The sequence below is a fragment of the Lissotriton vulgaris genome, chromosome 1_1 (assembly GCF_964263255.1).
Source record: "Lissotriton vulgaris chromosome 1_1, aLisVul1.2, whole genome shotgun sequence".
Taxonomy (NCBI): Eukaryota; Metazoa; Chordata; class Amphibia; order Caudata; family Salamandridae; genus Lissotriton; species Lissotriton vulgaris.
The window spans coordinates 1,754,281,935-1,754,302,734 of record NC_141685.1 but is presented as its reverse complement, the minus strand read 5'-3'; the positions used below and the strand labels follow the sequence as shown (position 1 = coordinate 1,754,302,734).

The window sequence follows — 20,800 nt, the reverse complement described above, 5'->3', positions numbered from 1 at the left end:
AACCGTTCATTTTTAATGTGTAAAAGTCTATTACATACATTTTACAGACAAAATGTGTTTATGCGTCATGCGACATCCATATAAAAAGTTTATTTTAGATCAATACATGACCTCACATATGAGAAATAGAAGGTGGTGACAGATTATTTACAGTAATATTAGTGAACTGCTGTTGTGTCACATACTGAAAACACACATCACTATCCCTGAATATCCGATGTACACACATTTAGTATTTGACCAAAGAAGGCATGAAAGAGCAGAGACTTGATCATAAAATCAAAGCTGGTCCAAACAGGGGCCCCAAAAATACATTTGGCCCACAGGCCCCAAAATCCTTAAAATGTCCCTGAAAGTTTATTTTAAAATTACACAGGCAGGCTTATAAATAAGAATTATGTATTCATTTGAGCTGTGTAATAAGCCTCTGTCATTTCACCACACCCACCTACTCACAAACCTGCAGTTTACTAAGCACTCTTATTGTATTGAATGTTATTCGTTGAATATGCCCGGAATGTGCGCGTGGCGGTCGAGTCCAGACATTTCTGTCAGGTGGTGGGGGGGCCCAACATCTAAAAAAAATCAGCTGGGAGGCTCAACCTACAAAAGTTTGAAGACCTCTGCCCGAGATATTCCCAGAGACAACATCCAGAGATAGTTACAACATACAGTGTAGGGAAACTATGCCTTGAGTGGCTACAGAAATCCACACTGGCAGAAATTAAGCAACACTTGACTTTACTTAAAGACAGTGCTGACTTGCGTGGTTTCATAATGGGACCACGCAAACAGAGTCAAAAACGTTTCATAGCGGCCGTTATATACGCTGCATACAACGAAGCATGGAAAGTAATGCAAATTGAAACAGCAGAAAAAATACGAGAAATTGATCGTATTAATTTGGAAAAATCACTTTCTGTTGTGGACAATGGTTTAACGACCCTGTCTTCCAGAATATATTCATTGGACAGTATTGTATCATCTGCCTTTGATATAATAGAGCAGGACTTACTAATGCTACAACATGGTCAGTCTCAATTACGTTCTATTGTACAGCTTGGATGGACGTTGCAAAATCTGCGTTCCGGCTACGTACCATGGCGTTTAATCAACACAACGTCATTATTCGGTCTCTTTAACCTTACTGATAAACAAATCAGTTTGGCACAAAAAGGAGCAGATTATACAATCCTGAGCATTGAAAAACTCGAGAGATTACCATTGACAATGTCAGAAAGACCTGTCATTGAATGGATAATACATGGAACGATTACAATTCTGATAACAACTTTCCAGTTTAATAACTGTCAAGAGTATATACCAGCAGGCCAGTAGGAAAGGCTGGGTAAAGAATGCATCAAATCACCCTGGGATTTACCTTATACACACAGATGTTACAGTGAAGGAAACAAGGAGGTATTTCTTAGTGGTAAAAATTGTAAAAAATCACTAAGCGGTACGCTTCTGTGTCAAGGAATTAATTTGCATGGAGCCTGCGAAGGGTCTTCAAACAACCTTTCATGTCACCTGCATGGCACACCTGCGAAACAGATAGAGCCATTCTTTAGACCACTTTCAAACGATAGTTACATTTTAATAAGTGACCACAGCTGTTGTGGCATGCTGCCAGGAAAAGTCTATCTGACAACTGTAACTTCCAGGGCCATTTGCTGTATGCAAGTATTGTATCCACACAGCAATCCAGATACGGGGGCTGCGTTATGGCCTCGGTTGAATATCTCTTCTATTCGAATTGATACTTTAAGCAGAATGAAGTCTATTCTTTTACAAACAACTGTGCCTCTAACGTCATCAAAAGAAACATATGATCTGCAAGTTGCAAGGACAACAGCAGAGATACATACCCTTTTATCAACAAATTGCCCCGTACATTTCGTAGAAGTGTCAAGCCAAACCTTAAACATGTCTGATACCAGTGGCACCGCACATGTATTTAAGACAATTTTTTTCGGGACTGTTAACACCATTTGAAACAGTTCTGGGCATCTTCCCAAATTTTGTCCATTCTGTCTTTGGCGGCCTACCCTTAATCTTGGGACTCGTGGCAGGAATTTTATTTTTGCTTCTTTTGCACCGATATGGCAAGCCAATCCACAGGCAAGACTCTAGCAACGATGGAAGAAACGATCCTAGCAATACGATACCGAGACCGTATCACTAAGGTCCTCGGATTCGCCCGGCTAAGAGATCTAAGTAAAACTTGTTTTTTTCCATTAAGACCGATCTGGAAAGATTGCATCATACCTGTGCTTCGATGTCTGCTATGCGGAGAGGAATGCGTGTTGGACATCTGTCTTACACTACAATCAGCAGTACCAATGGATATCGATACTTTGCTAGGTCCGGTAACGACTCATGCATCTTGTTGTCCCCAGCGGCTACCGATTCTGCTGACGGCATTCGTTGAGACTTCCCCACTACGAATAGGTGGCGGAGAAGTACGAGAGGAAAGCAGCACCAAACAGGTACAGCCTTCTGTGAGCATTGCTGATCCAACCATCGATGATAGCACTCACACAGAAAATTGCACTGTTGCAGCATTTTCATACTTGGTCGACATTTCACCTGATGTGGTAGACCAATTTTTTTGCGGGTATGTCTGAAATAATCTTCTCTCCATCCAACGAGAATAACTCTTAATAAAAACAATGAGTACACAGCGTTCCCTGAACTCTGAATTCGGCCTTCAGTTTTTGATAAACAAAGCTACAGAAAATATTTGGAACTTTTCCCCTGAAAGCTTAATTATTTTTGCCCATTTATTCAAAATATTTACTTTTTCTGGCACATGGTACTCTGCTTAAAGTAGAACTATTCTTAGAGAACAGAGCTTCTATTTTAGGATACTAGAGACAATATTTTACCTCAGCCTCAAGCACATATACAGAAATTTGTATAAATATGTGATGAAATGGTCTCGACCTTCTTTTCTGTATTTAGAGCCATTTTATGTGTAATTTTGCAATTCGTTCAGCTGATATATATATGCATTTCTCTGAATGATAACACTGCTTGAAAAGTGTACAGTACAAATACTCATTTCCGTGTATTTACCGTATACCATTTCAAATTTGAAATATGTATTTTGGGGTGGGTCAGAAAAAAAACCCATGCACCTTTGAATTTTTAATATTGCTTAGTTTTAGTAATGATGGACTTGAATTCGTGGAGTGGGTGTTGTGTTCTCATCTAGGACCCTAATTCAATATTCCCGATTTATCCCCTTGTGAGGTTATAATCAATAATGTCCTGACAAAGGCATAAGAATCAGATTCATATTCAGTAATAGCCCATGCAATCCAAAGCACAGCACGGCTACTCCCATCGACTCCTAGAAAGCACAACGCGTTCTTTAAACAAACCAAGCCTCCAGCAGCCCGGGAAACCCCCCCTGCTTTTGTTTTGATTTGAACAAGAACTCCTGAAGCCCTGCAAGAAATGTTAGTTCTTGGTGACGTCTTATGTACAACCTTACGTCAAACCCGGCACCTTTCAGGTATAAAATACCAACAGTTGCCTTAAGCAAACACACAGTGGTTGGAGCAGAGCGGCCATCTACTTGCCCGAGAGCCCAGCTGATGCGAGAGCCCGCGGAAGCCGCCCCTCCTGTTTGACGCACTGAGAGAAACGCTGTCTTTTTCTCCAGCCGAGAAAATCCAGCTCCGGTGTTTCCAGCCTACCCTTGCGGGTTCCTGGAATATCGAGTCCTGAGGAAAGAGATACCAGACCTCCCACATTCTATTACCAAGGTACGGAGCTGACTAATTCCTTAGGAGAATTCTTGATGCAGATTCTTGGCAAAATTATCTTAACCAACTTAACTTAACATCGCTACTTACTTGTCCCTTCCCACTTACTTGTCCCTTCCCCGGGGTAGGCTTAGTTAGAAGCACCAGTTGAGCCTTTTAGTCAATATATTTCTGTATGTATATATTTATCCATTTTAAAGTATCATATGGCTAAGAAACCGTATCAATGCTTTTACAGTATTATTTCATAATACTACTTTTACTGTACGCACTTTACTTTACTTTAAGTATTGCAATTGTGGCAATTCATTTCTCTTGCATGAGATGGAAGACTGCTCAATAAATAACACCTCTTTATTGAAAACGCCCGTCTCTCTATTTCTCTGCATTCTGGTGACTGAGTGAAATATCTGTCTATTGTTTTCACACGACTCTAGAGATATACTCTTATTCTGAGGGAGCAAAGTTGTCATGTTTATGCGGTTGTCTGAAACTGAATCCCTTCTTGTCTGAGCCAGGGAAGGTTATCCATCCCTCTTCATTCAAGAAAGTTTCCAGTGACCTCTGAGCTAGCTGACGCAAACCTGAATTAAGTTTAACATGTCAGTAGAGACCTAGATTACCTCAGTCCTACGTCTACACTGCTGTTTATGTTATTCCAATGCGCAGAGCCTATTGGGAAAATAGGAACTACACTACACAGTAAGCACTTGATAAATAGAGTGTGTTCCTGTGGAGTGTGCTATCCCCGCCTCGAGGTCTGTGTGTTTATGTATCACTGTATTACTTTGTCTTCCACGTTCCTCTCAAGGCCGCACTTCACCAGCAAAGCGCGATTCCATCATTTTAATAATTAAAAATATATATATATCAGGTGGATTATTAACTTTCAGCAAAATATTCCCGGGCGGGAGGTTGAATAAAATAGAAACCTTGGGGACTGTTTTGGGGAAGGCAGCACTGCCCCCAAATAATTCATAAATGCCACGCTCACAGCAGGTTTCTGCCCTTCTCGTGCTGCGACGATGATGGGTCCATAGTAAACAAAGGCAGTGCAGTGCAGTACCGTCCCGTCGTGCACCACTCGCGTGCAAACTCCAGATCTGATAACGAGGAGGAATGCCACCCGACCAGGCTGGGGCAAGAGGGGCAACGCTCGGGAAAGTGCACGGACGGGTGTTCTCTGCCAAGAACCTTCCTTTCGCACATCGCCCAGCTCAGCAACACGTTTTCAGCAGTTTCACTTATATACAAAGTTGGCAGTTGCGGCACCAGTGTGTTTGCGACGCATTTAACAGTTGTAGGAAATCCAAACAGCTCAATCGTTTTTATTTTCCATACAAATCCATTCTAGGGAGGAAGTTTGAGCTTTGGCACAAACCCACCAACCAAGCCCAACAGAGGCGAGTGATGCTCAGTGGTTCCTGCTGCCCGAGCCCTCTCTCACTCATCTCTCAGGGGAAAGGCACTTACTGCTGCACTCCGCATCCATGCAGCGCTTCAGGTCTGAGAACCTCCGGTCCACGGAGTCCTTCTTCTTGCCCAGGCTGGGCCAGCTGCAGAGCAGGGCGGCCAGGAGGCAGAGGAGGCACCCGGCTGCAGCCATGTTGCCAGCAGTGCCGGCTGGAGTATGTATGTGTGGATGGAGCCGGGAGACACGCATGCGCGCTGAGCGGCAGACACGTCAGCAGGAGACAGCAGAGCACGGATCTGTGCAAGGAGGATGTGGAAGAAGGAAGGGAACAGCGGGAGGAGGAGGGGGTAAGGGTCCAGGTCTGCCGCTACATCATCACCGCATTCCAGAGCCATGAAAGGAGATGGGTAGGGGCACATCCTCCCGCAGCCAATGACACCAGCATATCTTGTCTCCGTGAAATGGATTACAAAACAAGCATTGGAAATGCAATAGGTCTCGCATTAGGAAAGTTTGAGCTATTGGTATTGTAAATGACACTTTTTTATTTATGTGTTGGTTTTGAAAGTAGCAAAATTAATAGCTTTGTCAGTTACAATATCAATAGTTTTAACTTTGCAAATGTGACACCTATAGCATTTGTAATGCAATGTGTGTTGTATTTACGTGACTTAGATGCATTGATATTACAAATAACAATGGCTTTTAATTTTGTAAATAATTAATACTTAAATAAAAGTTATTGTAATTTATAATGGCAATAGCTTAAACGTTTGTAAATAACTTTTGTGAAGATTATGTTCAGTGTATTTTATTGTGACGACAATCCAAGAACATTGCATTTGCACCTACACACACACAGAGCCACACACATGTAGATGTGGTGGTGGTGGATCTGGGGGATATGGTGGTGGTGGAGGTGCTGGTGGATGTGGTGGTGGTGGTGGATGTGGTGGTGATGGTGGTGGATGTGGTGGTGGATGTGGTGGATGTGGTGGTGGTGGTGGATGTGGTGGTGGTGGATGTGGTGGTGGTGGTCGATGTGGTGGTGGTGGTGGTGGATGTGGTGGTGGCGGTGGTGGAGGTGGTCGATGTGGTGGTGATGTGGTGGATGTGGTGGTTGTGGATGTGGTGAAAGTGGTGGTGGATGTGGTGGTGGAAGTGATGGTGGTGGCTGTGGTGGATGTGGTAGTGGTGGATGCGGTGGTGGATGAGGTGGTGGATGAGGTGGTGGATGTGGTGGTGGATGTGGTGGTGGATGTGGTGGTGGTGGATGCGGTGATGGATGTGGTGGTGGTGGTGGATGTGGTGGTGGTGGTTGATGTGGTGGTGGTGGTGGATGTGGTGGATGCGGTGGAAGTGGTGGATGTGGTGGTGGATGTGGTGGTGGTGGTGGATGCGGTGGATGTGGTGGTGGTGGTGGATGTGGTGGTGGAAGTGATGGTGGTGGGTGTGGTGGATGTGGTGGTGGTGGATGCGGTGGTGGATGAGGTGGTGGATGAGGTGGTGGATGTGGTGGTGGATGTGGTGGTGGATGTGGTGGTGGTGGATGCGGTGATGGATGTGGTGGTGGTGGTGGATGTGGTGGTGGTGGTGGATGTGGTGGTGGTGGATGCGGTGGAAGTGGTGGATGTGGTGGTGGATGTGGTGGTGGTAGTGGATGCGGTGGATGTGGTGGTGGTGGTGGTGGTGGATGTGGTGGTGGTGGATGTGGTGGTGGATGTGGCGGAGGTGGATGTGGTGGTGGTGGTGGATGTGGCGGTGGTGGATGTGGTGGTGGTGGATGTGGTGGTGGATGTGGCGGTGGATGTCATGGTGAATGTGGAGGTGATGGTGGATGTGGTGGTGGATGTGGTGGTGGATGTGATGGTGGATGTGGTGTTGATGCGGTGGATGTGGTGGTGGATGCGGTGGTGGTGGATGTGGTGATGGTGGATGCGGGGGTGGTGGTGGATGCGGTGGTGGATGGGGTGGTGGTGGTGGTGGATGCGGTGGTGGTGGATGTGGTGGATGTGGATGTGGTGGATGTGGTGGTGGATGTGGATGTCATGGTGGATGTGGAGGTGATGGTGGGTGTGATGGTGGATGTGGTGGTGGTGGATGTGATGGTGGATGTGGTGGTGGTGGTGGATGTGGTGGTGGATGCGGTGGTGGTGGATGCGGTGGATGTGGTGATGGTGGATGGGGTGGTGGTGGTGGATGGGGTGGTGGTGGTGGATGTGGTGGTGGATGTGGTGGTGGATGCGGTGGATGTGGTGGTGGTGGTGGATGTGGTGGTGGTGGTGGAAGTGGTGGTGGATGTGGTGGATGTGGCGGTGGTGGTGGATGTGGCGGTGGTGGTGGCGGTGGTGGATGTGGTGGTGGATGTGGTGGTGGATGTCATGGTGGATGTGGAGGTGATGGTGGATGTGGTGGTGGATGTGGTGGTGGATGTGATGGTGGATGTGATGGTGGATGTGGTGTTGATGGTGGATGCGGTGGATGCGGTGGTGGTGGATGTGGTGATGGTGGATGCGGTGGTGGTGGTGGATGCGGTGGTGGTGGTGGATGGGGTGGTGGTGGTGGTGGATGTGGATGTGGTGGTGGATGTGGATGTCATGGTGGATGTGGAGGTGATGGTGGATGTGATGGTGGATGTGGTGGTGGTGGTGGATGTGATGGTGGATGTGGTGGTGATGGTGGATGTGGTGGTGGATGCGGTGGTGGTGGATGTGGTGATGGTGGATGCGGTGGTGGTGGTGGATGCGGTGGTGGTGGTGGATGGGGTGGTGGTGGTGGATGTGGTGGTGGTGGTGGTGGATGGGGTGGTGGTGGATGTGGTGGTGGTGGTGGATGGGGTGGTGGTGGTGGATGGGGTGGTGGTGGTGGATGTAGTGGTGGTGGATGTGGTGGTGGATGTGGTGGTGGATGTGGTGGTGGATGTGGTGGTGATGGTGGATGCGGTGGTGGTGGATTTTTTTCTAAATGCATGCAGATCATAATCGCAGCATCCTTTTCGAACATGTTCCACATCATTCAGGGCGAGCATGTCAGTGCTTGGTTTGAGGATCATCTATCTCAAAAGATGGTGGGGCTTGTCTGGGACCATTTCACAATAAAATCAATATATTTGTTTTTGATCTTTTAAATTTCTAAATGTAATTTCAGACGAGTTTTTCACATGTCCGATAGGATAATATTGAGTGCCTATTTCTTCTGCCTTACTTTGGGGTGGATCAAAGATCCAAAATAAGAATAACACTGTACAATTTATTTGTTGCACCCCACAAATGGCATTTTCGCCCTGCAGTTAAGTAAAAGATGCTGCTGCGAGGCTCATCCCTTCTTAGTTTATCGGCATGGGAAGGATGATAATATAGTAGGCAGTTCCAGGCACAAACAAAACAGAGGGAGCTAACTTACTTAACTGCTGTCATTATTTCCACTGGCGAGGCTAGAATTTTAATTCCACGTTTCCGGGCTTGGAACACACCCTCTGTCCCACATTGATCATGTCTGAGTGGTTCAGTGAGTATACGTTTGCCAAAATGACTAATGGTCATCCCCAGACAGCACATGCTAGCCTGGACTCCTGGACCCACGTGCGGGGAACCAACAGCACTGTCACATTCCTCCCCAAGATACGTCATACAATCATGGAAATGAAACTATCACAACACAAAGTGCTTTTAAACTAAACACTGAACAAACTCTCCCAACCTCAAGGCGGTCTTAGGTTACTGGAACGGAAGGGAAGGAGGGCAGCAAGTGAGAGACATGAGGGAGGTGGAAAAGGATTGCAAAAGAAGTATGAGGGACAGAGCGAAACAAGGGGAAACACGAGAGACGGCCTGTGGCCGTCAAAGTGAAAGTACAGCCGGCTGAGGGCATTGCTGTGGGGAGGGGAGATGAGAAATGCGACACGGCAGGCAGGGGAGGGGGCGGAGCGGGGAGAGCGGCATGAGGGTGTGAAGCAGCAGGGGAGGAGTGCTGCTGGCGATTGACTGGCGATTTGATGATGTGCACGCGCATTTTAGGTCAATGCGCTTGCGCATTGACCTAAAAGCGCACGGGCACAGCATCAAATCGCCAGTCTAGGTAAAGCTTATTTAAGCTCCTATATATCTTCGCTCCCGCTCAATGCGCATGCGTATTGAGATAGGTCGCTCGACCTAAAAAAGAAACGTGCGCCCATCATCTGTCTTGAATTACCACGGCCTCTGACAGCTGGTAATTGATGATATATGCCCTTCTGGTGCTCGTGTCCGCACGGAATATGCAGGAAGTGGAGCAACTCTGCAGCCTATGGCCTATTGCGTGCTGTCTTCTAAAAAGACAGGTATGCGAGGCCCAATTGCCATGCAGATGACAATAAAAGAACACGAAAAATCAGGAGCATTCAGGAATGTTTGGGTAGCTTTTCGGAGACCCTGATTATAGGACTCTTGGCTCCGCCCACACTGCTTCGCAGTGTGTGACGTAGGCCCGAGCCCTAAAAAAGTTGCTTTATTTAAAAGCAAACACAGACATGGTGGTCTGCTGTCTCTGTCACCATCCCCGTGTTTTTAGCTATTAACAATAGGTTGCAAATTGCGACCTATCTCATGAATTTTTAAGGGGGTATGTCAATTGGGACCCCATTAGGAATCTCTAAATGTGTCAAAGACACATTAGTACATAGGTGTTTGCGATTACCTAGTAGCGCATCACAAAAATTTGCCATTAAGTAATCGCGAAATGAAACCTATGTACACGCTGCCTTTTATCTTTAAATTATCTTAATAAAAAGGTGTGATCGCTACTGTAATCTTTGAACATTTCTTATAACAAAATATTTAATCCGCAATTAAAGGATCTATTATCATTAACAGGCTTTACAAAGAGAAGACATAAATAGATGACAGATACATTAAACCAAAATACAAAATGTAACCTTAAGCCTGTCTTCTAAACTATGTGTTTGGGTGTTATGGGTAAAAATAAAAAATAACAATGTACTTCACCAGCAGTTTAGTCTTTTCATTTGCATAAGTTGTTTGTTTTGCCAACAAAAGTATGGTTTAAAACACGGCGAGGTGTGGTTCCGTGGCCAGGGTGACTGATTCAGAAAATTGGGGATCACGGTTCGATCCCTGGGGCCGGTGCAAATTAACCCAGTACCATGTGACTCTAGGCAATAGCTTGCTTATTCTTCCCGACGGCCCCTAGTACCTAAATACTTACGCTTTACCAATGTGGATCATTATCATATTCCTTCTTCCAGAGATGAATTCCTCATTAGTAGAACTAACTATGTTAAAATATTTCCTCTCATCTGTTTCTGCATGCCATAAAGTTTTAATTACATCATATTTTTAAATGAATGTTGACTAACAGGCAGAAGGGATTATGTCAAATGTGAAGTCAATACATATTATACACGGATCAATACGTACAACATGGCAGCTACCGAGATGCTGATTCGAACTGCGTTGCCGCAGCATCGGTATCCGTTGCAGCAAAAGAGCTTCCTATCAAAAGAGGTCCCAACCGACGTAGAGTCAGCAACTGCCGTACATCCGGCCGCCATTTTGAACAAGACTATTTTAGAGTGAGAAGCAGAATACCATACACACATGTTAACACACCTATGAACTTTCTGGTGGATTAGATGCATGAAATAGAATTAGAATAATTGCAAGGGCGATTCTTCTTAAACTGTTTTCTAATAATTGTGCAATATTAGAGCTATAATTATTTTAGGAACGTTCACAAAACCTTACATACGCTGATTCATATGATCATTTATCAGGTATGACAACTTAATTTTTGTTTTAAAGCTATCCAGAACAGTACTGGATCTCGCTATGGCTCATCGCATGCTGCCCGTGTAGTCCTTCTTCTGTGTTGGTAGATGGGTCGTGGCCGTGTGGTGAGAGGTGGCGGACCTGAAGCTGCTGCTGCTTTACTGCATGCTGTTCTCTTTGCCTACTGCCTTTTCAAGCTGGCAGATCGCCCCGTTCTCCTTAGTGGAGGTGCACGATCTAGACATGGAGTAAAGGAGAAGGTAAGATGCGGCTGGGGAGACAGGGCTGGCAGCAGTCGGTGACAAGCACGTGAAGCCGAGCAGGCTGCTTTTAGAAGACTGTCTGTGCAGGTAGCGCACCTTGGGACTCATAAAACCTTTTGGTTGAAGAGCCTACTCACCCTTGAACATGAGAGTGCTATCTTTTTATCTTCCCAGATGCATTGTGTTGCCAGGTACGATGACTTCCAGACCAGTGCTATTCGTTCAACTGCTAGATGTATTGGGAGTTGTAGTCTTGGTTTATTTTATTTGGAAAAAATGGCTAAACATTCCTGAAACCAATGATTTGTAAAAGTAAAATCCAAGGTAATGCGCATGGTTCTTGGGTTTATGGGGAACTTGGAACAGGGTTTGACAAGACAATGGGTTATTTTCTGCTGCTCTACATTGGAGGGCAGCAGAATGATCATGGGGAAGGCAACCCTACTTTTCAGGATTGAGAGGTCCGGCACATCAAAGCACTAAGAGATGACTGACTTTACAGGAGTAAGGTAGTGCCCATATTCCATATAGTCTGACAAAGTTTGTGACTTTATTTCTTGGACCAACCGTTTGATCCTTTGTATGTGATAAGAAGTGTGGCTCACTGGTTAGAGCAGGCAGACCCTGAAGCAGAGATCAGACCCGGGACCAGGGTTCAATTCCCGACGCGGCAGGGTCTTGAGCTCAAATGTCCATGGACTCGATAATTCTCGCTTCGGTGCCTGACCTAATCATGGGTTCACACTCTGCAACTCTGGGCATTAAGCTTGCTTAATCTCCACAACGCCCCCCTGCGGTGGGATGCCTGGCTTTCACCTTGGGGATGCCCTGTAGGGGCTATCTCACTGGGAAAAGCCAGGAAAGGTTCCCAAGGCAAGCGCGGAGATACCCCTTCGGGGGTCGATTCAGGCGCTATATAAGAAACATAATATAAGAAACATAATAATAATAAGGGCAGGTATGGGGAAATACTGTGTCAATATTATCTGTCGCTTCTGTCTTCAGATTGGGCAGGTGGTATCGTACTACGGAAAATGTCAAGTTTTGTGCTTTGGGACTATTTAAGGAGTTCTGAAGAAAGGATTTTGGAGTTAGAACTCAGATAAAATGCAATAACCGTCAATGTCCGCCAAGTTCCAGCCTACATCTAAATATGAAATAAAAGCATTGAAGTTCCCCATGGCACAAAACGAAACTAACTTTGTGATCGACCGAACTCCGGGGGCAAAACGCAGGTTATTGCGGTCTGGAAATAGGATAAAATAGGCGTTTGTACACTCAGTCTTTTAAAAGTACTAGCCAGTGGTCACTAGAGAGATACAGTTTGCTTCCTCGTTCCCTGTTTAGCCCTTGTTCTGAATTAGCTGGGTAAGGGAGAGCGGGAAAAAGAGGCATATTCCTGCTTTACTATTGTTTACTGGTCTTCATGAGCAGCCACCAGCATAGGAAATCATTGCAACCTAAGCCCATTGTTAATGGGTGCGTGAAGATTGGCATGAGCATTCAAGCCACTTTCCCGGCATGGCTATGGAGCTTAAATTCTTTATTGACTCATGTCTTAAAACTGGTCAAACACAGCAGGGCGATCAAAGGATCCCCTGACTGCAAGGGACACCCTCCAGAGTATGGGTTTCTCAAATAATGAGCTGCTGCAATCATCATCTCTCACCACCCCTTTTAGCTGAGGTGAAGTTAAGATCCGGTTTACCACATAGTTGTGGTTAACATGTACGTTTATTAAAATGACTTCGATGTATCATATTTTTGACTTAGGCAGTACCACTCTCCCTCAGGGCACAAGAAACAAGAACTTGCAGCTGCTGCTTTAGGACACAATTATTACTGAAACAGAAGAGATAACAGTCTTGCTAAAAGCACATACTACCTCAGACAAAAGGTGCTTCATTCGGTTTATTTGCTCTGCAAACCCCAGACTTAAGAAGAAAAACATCTTGCAGCACTCTGATGTACTAGGAACAAGGCAGCACCAGGAATCTAGCATTTACATTTTTGGCCTTGATAATATCTAGCTATTAGTGATTTCTTTTGGCTGGTCTGCTCCTTAAATTGAAAGGGGAACCGAAGAATAGCTGCCTGCCATGGTAGTAGCATTTATCTTACATTGGAGAAAAGGATCTCTCCGGTTTAACTAGGAAGGACTGGGATATTCCCAGCAGCCCATATTGAAGTATATCTTTGTCCGGGTGTTTCCTCTCCTACCAGTTTTCTGTAGGGAAAGTTGGCAGGAGAAAGAAACAAAGGGCATCTTATGATTCTGCTGACTACAGTGTCACAGAGGTAGGGTGCTTGGCTATCTTGTAACAACCAACCTAACTACTGCTACCCATGCTACTAGAAATATGTGCAGCGGCTCAGATGAGATCTCTAGAAAATTGACTCCTGTTTTGTTTTATTATCCCAGAAATCTATTGAACATCAAGAGAGACATTCTGCTCTCAAGCTAGTTGATGGACTAATATTTACTATTTATTCATTGCGGAAGATGACTGGATCCAATTCCCATTCTTCCATTTTTGATCGTGCGAGGAATGAATATGTTTTTGTGGTAGGATCAGCTTGATTTATGTCAGGCTTGAACACTACCATCAGCTTGTGCAAGGTGTTGGTAATGAGAGAAGCCACAAAAAACCTAAGCAGACTGAGACTGAAATTTAGATGTTGAAAAAAACCAGAATCCTTTGCCCAGCTATGTATACATCAGTTTGCTTCAGAGGGCTAGAGGTATGGTAATGACCTGGAAAATAGTTTGTCATCACATTAATCTGTAGGCACACATTATAACCAATGTGATGTGAGTGTTGGTATATATGAGGTGGGAGAAGGCACACAAGTAGACCTATCAAACACAGACATCGAACTATCATTATTGTATTCTATGTGGGTGACGTGTTCATAAATTGGACATGTAGTGATGTATGTTATCCAATTCTCGGTTGTAAATGTTAGTTATGACTGAAGAAATGTAATACTTTCTGAATTGGCAAATAACACGTTGGTGAATTCTATTCTCTATGACTGGCTACACAGCTCTTTTGTTAGCTTATTCGGTGTAGCTAGTGGGTATCTTGGGGTACCAAGTAAACTTGGAAGTGAAGACAGTCCATACATTAAATATAATGAACCTTCTGCGACATTTGGTCTTTATTTCCATTGGAATTGTTAGAAAGGATTGCATTAGCAAAGATGAAGATTCTCCTGATGATGCTTTATCATTTCGATGTGATAGAACGTCTGATCATGAAGGGTGATCCAGACAATTGAACAAGGTAATTGTTATGCCATACTGGAAAACACGCTTGCGCTTCAGACATTGATGCTCCCATACTAGCACAATGAATTGGGGATCCAGAGTTCGTATGTATTCTTGTGCTACAAAGCTATCAACATGTAATACAGTAAGTGATAAGAGTTGTACCTTGCTGTCAATGACCGTGTCAAGCGCATATGTTATGACCTTCCAAATGCTGTGCCCCAGACAAACACCATTGACTTTTATTCAGAGTGTTGGGAATAATCTAGGGCAAAACAGCCTTCTGGGTAAATTTGCTTACTCTGATGGTGTGCCACTGGTGGACAATACGATCTCTAAAGTCTCCTGACAAGCCAATGAGTGCAACGAATAACAGGAAAACGCTGCTTCACATTTCGGGATCTATATCTGAATCAATGTCTTTTTACATTTGAACAGTTCCTCAAGACTTGCGGAGTGGAATGGACTGGGGTCAAGGCTGGGAAATATTTACATTCGTAGGACCATTTGCTGGTGATTAATATGGTAATCTGAGCTTTGGCTCTGAAGAAGAAGATATGAGGACATACTCTGCATATATTTATAATTTGATTTCAGTCCGGGCTGGTATTTCCCACTCTCTGAAGTTACTTATACCAGTAACTCCAGGGGACGAGGAAAAGCCGTCCCATTATGAGTTGGACTGTGAGGGTCCAGTAAACAATGCAGAATTACTCTGTGAATCTAATTATGGATCTGATTTCCCCCTTACCCCGTTTGGACCAATTTCTCAAACAGAGATTTTTGCTGCTTGTGATCTTTGTAAGTTGTGTAGGAAGGAAAGGGGCACCTGCCATCTACACTACTTAAAGTATACTTGGAAATACTGTTTCCTGCAACATTTCATGATACCTACTCCCCACACCCAGTCTTGACTCTGAAATTTTGAATGAGTCATTGAGGACCACCTCATTGTCCTCTCATGTACAGGAGATTTTAAGATGGCTAGCTAGAGAAGGCTTTGCTCTTTGTGGAGATATCAGTTTTTGAATTCCTGGGTTATGAGAGCCTATTTGGTCCCTGCCTTTGTCCCTAGAGCTGTGGCAGTGGTGCAGGGAAAATCCTACTGACCCCAAGGTTTTGCAATGTTGGATCCTTTTTTGAAAATCCAACTACAGTTGGCAAGTATTGTGTTTTTAGTATGGTCGTTGAAAGCACAGCATCCTGTAGGTATGGACATGATATTCATTTTTAGGCTTGGGGCACTGGGTGGTGTTGTGAATTGTCATGGTCAGACAGATAATAATTGGATCTCAGATACCCCTATACTTTAGACCTTGGATAGACAAGATCCCTACAATATCTTTTTAGGTTCTTGATTGTGAGTGTCAGGCAGGTACTATATAATTGTCTCTGCCACTCATGACTGAAGATTGGCCACCATCTCTTGAAGTAGAGGATGATAGGAGCAGCGAGAGAGGAGGACTGTAGAGATGTTTGAACAATAAGAGAAATAGACGGAGAACACTGACACTCAACGCCTAGATCCGGAGGATGAGAAGGAGAGTATGTCAAGAGTTTAATGCTCACTCTTCATTGAATTCTTTGTCTTGGCCACTCCAAGAAATTGGAAATGCCAACCAGTAACCCCCTTGCTCTTGAAGTATGTCACATAGAAGAACTAGTTAGCTAAGATGTTATCACTGGCTAGGAGGATGGGTGGAGATTTTCTTATGCCACTGGGCATAAATAAATCTCCTGATAAGATCTTGATTGTAGAATGACAGTCAGTAGGTTTCTGGCTTCAGGCCCAGTATCAATCAATCGGCTTCAGGCCCAGTATCAGGCTTCAGGCCCAGTATCAATCAATCAATCAGTCAATTAATCTGGATTTATATAGTGCGGCTAATCACTCAAAAGAATATCCAGGCGCTGATAGTAATGCTGCAGGGGATTTAGTTAAATATCCAGTTCTTGATTCCTTTTCTGAATTCCAGCAGGGATGATGCGGTCCATAAGTGAAATGGGGGGAGGGGGTGAGGGGTAGGTTGTTTCCCGCTTTTGCAGCGAGGTAGGAGAAGGAACGTCCTTCCCTGTTGCTGCAGCAGATGCTGGGGTTGTGAGCCAGGTGGAGGGAGGCAGAGCACAGGTGTCTGGTTGGAAGGTGGAAGTTTAATCAGTGTTTGATGTATGCTGGTTCCTGATTGGGGAGGGGTTTTAAGGAGTAGATCAACATCTTGAACTGGCATCTATCCTTTATTGGTGGCCAGTATAGATCCTTGAGGTGGGGGGTTGATGTCTGTCCTTTTAGGGAGGTTTAGGACGAGTCTGGCTGCAATGTTCCGAATCGTTTGCAGTCTCTTGAGGAGGTACAAGGTGATTCCTACATAAAATGCGTTGATGTTGCCCAGTTGGCTGGTGACCTGGGCTTGTGTAACAATACATCTGGTGGCGATGGGGAGACACTTGAATATAATGCAGAGAGTGAGGTAGAAGGCAGAAAAAGCTGCCTTGACCTGTCTGTTCATGGTTAGTTTACTGTCCAGGATGATGCTGAGAATGCGGGCATGGTCGGTTGTAGTGGATGAGGGTCCATGCTCGGGGGGGCACCAGGAGCAGTTCTGTAGTGAGGAGTTGTTTGTGAAGGTCAGCCCTTTCTTCTTGTCTGTGATGAGTTGTAGGTAGTTGTCTCTCATTCAATCAGCGATGTTCATCATACACCTGCAAAAGTTGGTTACCTTAGCGCAGGGGTCTTCCGATAGTGAGAGGATCAGCAGGGTATCGTTTGCATAGGATATAATGTGAAGTCCAGGCGATCTGACGACATTAACCCAGGTAGTCCTCTAGGTGTTGAACGGGGTGGGGCAGAGGGACGAACTTTGAGGAACGCCTCAGATGGTGTACCTGGGTTCCGAGGTAAAGGGCGGAAAATGGATTCTTTGGGTTCTGCCTGTGACGAAGAAGGCCATCCACTTGAGGGTATCTCTTTGGATTCCAATGTTGTGATACCTTTGGATCAGTGTGTGGTGTGATACTGTGTCTGACGTTGCTGAGAGGTCGAGGAGGGATCTGAAGTTGTCTGTGGCTGCATTCAAGACACTTTCGGTGCTGCGGTTGGTGCAGAATCGGATTGGAAAGTATGCAGTAGATTATTGTTCTCCTGGTGTTCTGTGAGTTTGCAGTTGCTGGCCTTCTTGAGGACTTTAGCAGGAAAGGGGGCAGAGAAATGTGGCAGTAGTTCTTGAGTTTATTGCATTCAGCTGAAGTTTTCATGAGGAGGGCTTGACTTTTGCGTGTTTCCATTCTTCGAGAATATGGCAGTGGTGATAGATGTGGCGAGGATGGTGATGAGCTCGCTGCTGATGGTCTTGCTTCCAAGGTTGAAGACGTGGTGGGGGCAGTTGTCAGAGGGTGCTCACAAGTGGAGGAGATTATGATGACTGTGCTGTCTTGAGCGGTGAGTTCGTCCCAGGTGGTGAGTGGGTGATCGTGTTCCTCATACGTGGGTTTGAGGTGGCTGAGAGGGTTTGTAGGTTGAGGTTCGAAGGTTTTGTAGATGTGGAGATCTTGTCTTGGAAGAAGTTTGCCAGGGAGTCACAGAGTTCCTGTTAAGGTGTGAGCGACGTTTTTCGGTGGCTGCAGGGCTGGAACACTCTTTGACAATATTGAAGAGTTCCTTGCTGTGGTTGGAGCTTGCTTCGATGCGGTTGGCCGGGGTGCATTTCTTAGTCTTTTTCAGGAGTTGATGGTATTAGTTGAGGGCTGTTTTAAAGTTGTACTATCCGTGGGCTCCCTGCTGGTGTTCCTTTCCTTTCAAGTCATGAGGTGTTGAGGGCGTTTGTCCATTGGCTCTCAGAGATCTTGTTCAAGCTGTGATGTGACATGTTGGGTGGTTTGGGGATGGTGCAGGGGAATCCCAAGATGGTGAAGTAGATGATGACGTTGTTGTTGCAGGTGAGTTTGGTGACATGGCCGTACTTGACTCTGTCACTGGCTGCGAAGATTGCGTTGAGTGTGTGTTCTGCGATGTACGTGGATTTTTGACCATTTGGGTGAGGCTGATGTTTCTCATGCTTTTGAGTAGGTTGGCGGTGTTAATATCATTGGGATCATTGAGGTGAAAGTTGAACTCACCAAGGAAGATGTAATTTTCGGAGTTGATGCAGAACAAAGCAATGAAATCTGGAATGGCGTTGCAGAAACTTGGGTGAGGTAGAGGCGGTCTGTAGGTGAGGGTGCCTCTGATGGTGGTTTTTCTGTCCGTTCAGAGTTGGAAGTTGTGGTGTTCCATGATTGGGGTGACTACATCTACTGTGGAAGATCAGTGGATGGTTTCTGTGTGAATGATGGCGATTCTACCTCCGTGTGTGCTGATGCGGTCCTGTACTGCAATCTTGTAGCCATTAGGCGTGGTTGAGGCGATGTCTGGTGCAACTGCAGGGTCTAGTCAGGTCTCTGTGACTGATATAACGTCTGGTGTGAGGGAGGTGATGGTGTTCCAAATCTCGGTAGTGTGCTTTCAGAGAGATCGTGCTTTGAGCAGGAGACAGTGGAGATGGTCTGGAGTGGTTGTGGTGGGCGTGGTGGTGGTCGAATTGCATGCTGGAGCTTCGGTGTAGCTGGAGAAGAGGCAGAGCTGGCAGGTGAAAGGCACTAATATGGAATGGGGAGAGGTGTGGCAGCAGTTTTTGTTTCTGCATCCTAGGTCCAGACTTGAAGCTTTGCGGTGGTGTATCTTCGGGTGGTGGTCGGGTCAGGGTTCCTGGCGCTGGGCGTGGTCCAGGCGCAGGCAGGCTCAGATAGGCTTGCTTTTGGCGCACCCGCTGCGATCTCCATATATAGACCTGGGAGGTGGGAGGGGCTAGCAGAAGGGCATGGAGTGGGAAAAAAATGTCAAGAGTGTTGAATAAAAAATTTGCTAGCATTCGCACCAAGAATTTTCAATTCTATTAAGGACACGGAGGCGAAGATTATGCTTTTACTTTTTTTACTACAAAGTAACAGCAGCCAATAGGAACATTTTCAACATAGTGAAAAAACTACATTCCCAGAATGCTTAGCGTAACCATACCAACAGCCATAGAGACTAGCCCTATATATGACTCTACCAGGGGTGTGGAATTTATTAAAATATCTACTTGTCCATGGGGCAAGTTGCCTCATAAATCTACTTGTCCTTTAACAAAATCCACTTGTCCCTTTGGTGCCATGTGGTTCGGCGACAAATTATGGCAGCAATCTCATTATTTAAGAGCTTATATAGCCTCTCTGATTATGCCAGTGCTCATACCATAGTGGCTCTTGAATGCTGGCAATCCCTTTATGTTGCCACGTTTCTGCAGATCTACATACTGGGACTAAAGGTAGTGGTAAGCAATGGTTCCAGGGTTGGAATGCCCTTTAAGTCTGTGCAAATCTACTAATTTGCATGTTTTAAGGGTTTTCAACGACTTTTCTCTAATCTTTTCCAATATTGAGAAATGTTAGAAATTTACTCCTGACAATGGCAGACGTAAACCATCTTCCGTTGGGAAAAAAGTGGTTGATGGGAAAATGACCTTGCAAACAATGGCAGACGTAAACCTTCTTCCGTTGGGAAAAAAGGGGTTGATGGGAAAATGACCTTGCAAACACTCGCGTTTTCGCATGAGCAAACCTAGACATGCATATTTGTTCATGATAAACTGCAGTTCACAAATATTTTCCAGGAGTACATTTCTTGCCCTACTTCTATAAATTCTTGTAAATTCACGAAAGCCATATAGCTGCACTTAATGCAAGGACATATACCAAGGGTGCACTTTGAGACTTTCTTTAATAATAGGGCCCCTAATTTGGTCTGGCGTTAACCAGAACCTTTTGTGTTTATTAAAATTCTCTCTCCCTCTCTCTGTATCGGCTGGTTTCACTGTGAGTGACGGCATTAAGCTCTTTCACACGGAGTATATTGGCACACAAAGTAGTTTTGTTCAGTGGCAGTAACTAATGTGGCAGTGTGTGCTTTTTTTAGACCACTTTTTTGCTGCTTTGCCAATGTTTGTTATAATGGTGAGGGCCCGCCAGCTCTCACATCAAGAAGGCTTTTCAAAAACCATGCCAAAACAAGTCCTGTATTGGCAAAATTAAAAAGCTGCCACTAATTTCAGACCTACTGGCTTTGCCAATGCTTGTTTATTTTTATGTTTCTCATAATCTTATTGAAACTGGTTACTGATTTTCCAATACAAATATTTTTGCGAAATACTAGCATGCATCAACACATTTTACTAAATGATGCTGCAAAGAAACGATACCTGAAATTTCACAGTAGTTTAGCAAAATGTATTTTTTTCCTA

At 45.0% G+C, this 20,800-nt stretch overlaps 1 protein-coding gene across 1 annotated transcript in view; it reads left to right on the top strand.

Moving 5' to 3' along the window:
* The first annotated feature begins 11,038 nt into the window (after nucleotides 1-11,038).
* Nucleotides 11,039-20,800, top strand: part of XPOT (exportin for tRNA) — a 566,463-nt gene continuing 556,701 nt past the window's right edge. Inside the window, exon 1 of the mRNA XM_086919056.1 lies at nucleotides 11,039-11,212. The gene's annotated coding sequence lies outside the window, so the exon portion shown is untranslated. The remainder of the gene's footprint in view (nucleotides 11,213-20,800) is intronic.